This window comes from Mya arenaria, chromosome 14, assembly GCF_026914265.1.
Source record: "Mya arenaria isolate MELC-2E11 chromosome 14, ASM2691426v1".
Taxonomy (NCBI): domain Eukaryota; kingdom Metazoa; phylum Mollusca; class Bivalvia; order Myida; family Myidae; genus Mya; species Mya arenaria.
The window spans coordinates 26,514,686-26,520,659 of record NC_069135.1 but is presented as its reverse complement, the minus strand read 5'-3'; positions in this window follow the sequence as shown (position 1 = coordinate 26,520,659).

Here is a 5,974-nt window from a genome sequence, read left to right as displayed (position 1 = left end):
AATTTTCTCTGTTTATGTAAGAAAGAGCTTCAATTAAGGTATCATCGTCTAAATTCTTACAGAAGTTCAAATAGAGCCTTAAGGTAGCACCATCTAAAGCCTAACACTACTTCACCTAAAGCTTTAAGGTAGCTACGTCTAAGGCCTAGAGGTAAATCACATAAAGCTTTAAAGTAGCACCGTCTGAAGCGTTACAGTTGTTCACATAATACTTTAAGGTAACTACGTCTAAAGTCTAAAGGTAGTTCACATGAAGCTTTAAAGTAGCACCGTCAAAATCCTTACAGTAGTTCACATAATGCTTTGAGGTAGCACCGTCTAAGGCCTAACAGTAGTTCACACAATTCATTAAAGTGCCACCGTCTAAATCCTTATAGAAGTTCACATAATGCTTTGAGGTAGCACCGTCTAAGGCCTAACAGTAGTTCACACAATTCATTAAAGTGCCACCGTCTAAATCCTTATAGAAGTTCACATAATGCTTTGAGGTAGCACCGTCTAAATCCATACAGTTGTTCACATAAAGCTTTGAAGTAGCACCATCTAAATCCTTATAGTAGTTCACATTAAGCTTTAAGGTAGCATCAACTTAGACATTACTATAGTTTACATAAAGCCTTAAGGTAGTACCGTCTAAAACCTTAAGGTAGTTCGCATAAAGCTTTGAGGTAGCACCATCTAAAACCTTCAGGTTGTTTTCATTAAACTTTGAGGTAGCACAGTCTCATTCCTTATAGTAGTTCACATTTCACATAAAGCTTTGAGGTAGTACGTACCGTCAAAAGCCTCACAATAGTTCGCAAAAAGCTTTAAGGTAGCACTGTCCAAAACCTTAAGGTAGTTCACATAAAGCTTGGAGGTAGCACCGTCTAAGACCTTATAGTAGTTCACATAAAGCTTTAAGGTAGGACCGTCAAAGGCCTTTCAATAGTTCACATGAAGCTTTAAGGAAGCAACGTCAAAAGCCTCGAAATAGTTCGTAAAAAGCTTAAAGGTAGCATCGTCTAAAACCTTAAGGTTGTTCTCATAAAGCTTTGAGGTTATACCGTCAAAAGCTTTATTGTTGTTCACGTAAAGCTTTAATTTAAGCACCGGCTAAAGCTTTACAATAGTTCACATACCACTTTAAAGTAGCAACGTGAAAGGCCTCACGATAGAGTAGCACCTTCTAAACCATTAAGGTAGTTCACATAACGCTTTGATGTAGCACCGTCTATAACCTTAAAGGTGTTAACATAAAGTTTTAAGGTAGCACCGTCTAAAACCTTAAAGTAGTTCACATAAAGCCTTAAGGTAGCACCGTCTAAGGCCTAACAGTAGTTCATATAAAGGTTTAAGGTAGCACCGTTTAAATATTTAGAGTTGTTCACAAAAAGCTTTGAGGTAGCACCGTCTAAAGTCTTATACTAGTTTACAAAAAACTTTAAGGTAGCATCAAACTAGATATGACTATAATTTACATGAAGCCTTAAGGTAGCACCGTCTAAAACCTTCAGGTTGTCCCCAAAATTTTAAAGGTAGCACCGTCTAAAACATTAAAGTGGTTCACATAAAGCCTTAAGGTAGCACCGTCTAAAACCTTAAAGTAGTTCACATAAAGCTTTAAGGTAGCCCCGTCTAAAACCTTAAAGTAAATTGCATAAAGCTTAAGGTAGCGCCGTCTAAAACCTTAAAGTAGTTCACATAAAGCTTTAAGGTAGCGCCGTCTAAAACCTTAAAGTAGTTCACATAAAGCTTTAAGGTAGCGTCGTCTAAAACCTTAAAGTAGTTCACATAAAGCTTTAAGGTAGCGCCGTCTAAAACCTTAAAGTAGTTCACGTAAAGCTTTACGGTAGCGCCGTCTAAAACCTTAAAGTAGTTCACATAAAGCTTTAAGGTAGCACTGTCTAAAACCTTAACGTAGTTCATATAAAGCTTTAAGGTAGCGCCGTCTAAAGCCTTAAAGTAGTTCACATAAAGCTTTAAGGTAGCACCGTCTAAAACCTTAAAGTAGTTCACATAAAGCTTTAAGGTAGCCCCGTCCAAAACCTTAAAGTAGTTCATATAAAGCTTTAAGGTAGCACCGTCTAAAGCCTTAAAGTAGTTCACATAAGGCTTTAAGGTAGCGCCGTCTAAAACCTTAAAGTAGTTCACATAAAGCTTTAAGGTAGCACCGTCTAAAGCCTTAAAGTAGTTCACATAAAGCTTTAAGGTAGCACCGTCTAAAACCTTAAAGTAATTCATATAAAGCTTTAAGGTAGCACCGTCTAAAACCTTAAAGTAGTTCATATAAAGCTTTAAGGTAGCACCGTCTAAAACCTTAAAGTAGTTCATATAAAGCTTTAAGGTAGCACCGTCTAAAACCTTAAAGTAATTCATATAAAGCTTTAAGGAAGCACCGTCTAAAGCCTTACACTAAATCACATAAAGCTTTAAGGTAGCACCGTTTAAAGCCTTGCATTAGTGCACATAGATCTTGAGGGATGCGAGAGGCACCCCGGGGAGTCGCTGAAACTGGTTTGTGGTGACCATGACCAGCTGTGTTGTCATTTGTGCGTTGCCGTTGATCATAGGTATATTTCAAAGTCGATTTAAACAACACAATATGTAAACCTAAAAAACTTGTTATGCACATGCTAAACATTGTTTCCGGTTTAACACAACCTAAACAAGTATTTATTTTACATTTGTGTACTATAACTTTGCTCTATTTATATTGGGCAACACGATCACCAAATGGCTCGCTTATATTTCCTGAACTCATTGGATATCATTGCTTAACTTCATATAAATACTAGCATCAATATATGTACCGTTTTATTTATTCTGATTAAAATGTACCGCTGTAAAGGTATCAAATAATACCTCATATTGAACACTATTATTTTTAACTACATGATTTGTAAATATGCCATACTATTGAATGGTGATATGAAAACATTAATTTCGTAATTGTTACATCCTTACAAGCTGTATACACATGTACTTGTTATTACACTGTCATGCAACCATCTCGGTAAGTGTTATGTTATATATGGCGACTCGCGAGTCATGACAGATTCTATAAAATTAGTCCTTTACACCAATTAAGAAATTGTTAAGTACTCAGTATGTGAATAAAATCACAAGCAGGTTCGAACGCTCCTCCGTTTTTTTCAGATTAGTTGAGAGTCATAACTCGACACTTTCATCAATTTTGAGCATTGGTGAAATGTTAAAGTATGTTTAGTAAGTTTATTACGACGCCGACGATGGCGGTGCTTATAAATATTTGCTATGCTTCAGCGATTTATGGTATTCTTAATTATAATGGCAATCTCTAACTTCTAATATTGATGATAAAGCCGCTGCTGCTGATGATGATGATAGTGAAGATGCTGATGATGATGCTAATGCTAGTGCTAGTGCAGTGCTGCTGATGATGATCTTTTTTTCTTTTCTTTTTTTTTCATTCCAGACAATGTTCAACAATACAGCATATTGCAGACGTTGCTAAGGGCGTTCACAAAGATCCCGAGTTTCGTCAACTACCTCAACGGGTAACTAAACTTAGGAAGCATCTAGAAGATATGAAAGACTACAGAAGGAAAAATGGAGTCTCTCTGAGGAAAACTCGATCAGCCTTTGTTGATGAAATCAAAGCAATCCGTAAAAAGTTCAACAAAATTCTTGACAAGATGGAGAAAACAACAGTACAAGAATTAGACCGTCTTGTAGCCGATCAGGAACTGTCCATCAAGAAAGACATGAAATCCTGCACACAGATGCACGACGAATTAAAGAGCATTATGGATGTCATACAAAGCAGTGACTCATCAAGCGAACCACCCCTATACATTGGATTCAGGAAATGTGAAGAGCAAATAAAACAAGCAAATAACATTCTGCAAAACATGTCAAATGTTGTAAAATACAATATCACGTTTTGTAAAAATAATGGAATAGAAGATAGTTTGTCCTCGGTGAAGACATTTGGAGACTTAAAGGAATCTAATGTTTTTGGTAAACAACTACTGATATCACTATTCCCCCGAGACCATGTATTCGCTACCCAAGGTTACAAGGAGTACAACGTGAAGACGAGTTCAGATAAAAAACAAATGTGATATTGAAGGGGTATGTGAACTGCCTGGCGGAGAAGTTGTTATTTCAGACGTCAGCAACCTTAAAATGAAACTCCTGGACCAGGAGTACAGGGTAGTTGACCACTGTGATGTCCCCGGGTACCCATTCGACGTGTGCCACATTGGCGGGAATGAGGTTGCGGTTTGTGTTAACAAACGTGATGATAGACGTGAACTTCATTTCATTAACATTACAAAAGGAAAACTTATGATAACGAGAAAGTTAAGTTTCACCCATAGATGTTACAGCGCAGCTCATCACGGGAGCAATCTGTACATTTCATCACGCACCGCGCTGTACGTCTACACGATGACGGGGCAGATGGTAAAGAAGCTGTACAAGGATAAGTCCGGTGATTTCACGGTGCAGAGAATTGCCATCAGTAACGACGGGAAGACTATCTACATAACAAACTTCTCAAACAATCAACTTATCACCCTTGACAACCTTGGCAACAAGCTGGCCACATTCACGGATCGTGACTTGAGCCAACATAACGGCGTACACGTGACAAATGCTGGACACGTGTTCGTCTGCTGCTATGACTCCGATACAGTGCTGCAGGTTGACAAGGACGGGAAGACAGAGCTGGCCACACTGGCAAGGGAACAAGACGGAGTGTTTGGATCTAGAGCTTTGTTCTTCAACAGCCGTACTTCTTCCCTGATTGTCGGCGGTTATAAAGACACGCTCCTCGGCATCAATGCCAGATGAATAATAACAATAGATCCATATACAAATCACAAAAAGACAACTTCATTTAATATAACTGATCTTTTTTACCTTTTTCGTGTACATATGAACCCTTTAATGAAGGTTGTTCAATATAATACTGGCATCATATATGCTTAAACATACATATACATTTATATGTCGACGTATTATAGTTGCCTTTGCCGCGTAGTTATAATGTGTATCATGCGCATGTTATTAAACTATATCTCTGTTAATTGTATAATGCTATTCACATATGTGCGATATGTTGTATGATTGTAAATGCATCTGTATGAATTACTCTCTCTCTCTCTTTAATGTGGAAATAAATTAATATTATTCGGTCCGTTTCGTCCATGTGCCGTTAAGAAGTTTCAATACTTTTACTACACATACAAGAGTGACAGTTATTTGTTGACTATTTTCACTGGATACCCAGATCAGCCGTTCATGCAAGATCTGTCGTCATAGGTGGAAGAATCAAGCAGAGATGCTATTAAGTGAAGATAAAAAAAACAATAACATTGATAAATGTTTGGTTTTTCAATTTAAGGAGCACATACAGGTTGATTCAAAAACATTTTTTTAAATATTAATGCATAGTTATCTTTATCTTATTAGACTGTATGATCAAAACAAAAAGACAGCATACGATATGTGTCCACTTTGAAAAATATTACCCTTCATATATATTTTTTAATTAATAACTACGTGGCCATTAATAATCTTAATAAACTTAATAATCCATTAAAACTAAAAAAATTCTTGCACCAACCTATACTGTACCCATTTATAACTTTACTTGATTATTATGATTCAAAAGTAAGTGTTGCAACTCTCGATTTCTTTACACAGACAATTTAAAGGCACACTCCTACAGTTATATCGCCAATACAGATCTCTGCTGATCTTAATGAAATCCTTAAGGGACTATCTCACGTGATGTATGGTCTGGCATGCAAATAATAATCCTTTCAAAGTTAACAAAATACTTAAGCAATGGTATCTTGTCGATAGAAGTTCAAACAATAGTACTTGTTGATATCAAAAATCAGAAAGTCTGACAGTAGATTCTTCATGTCACCAACACGAGATATGTAAGGAAGTTCCTTAAACACTCTTCAGGAGTCTTCATCAGATAAACACAACACTAACG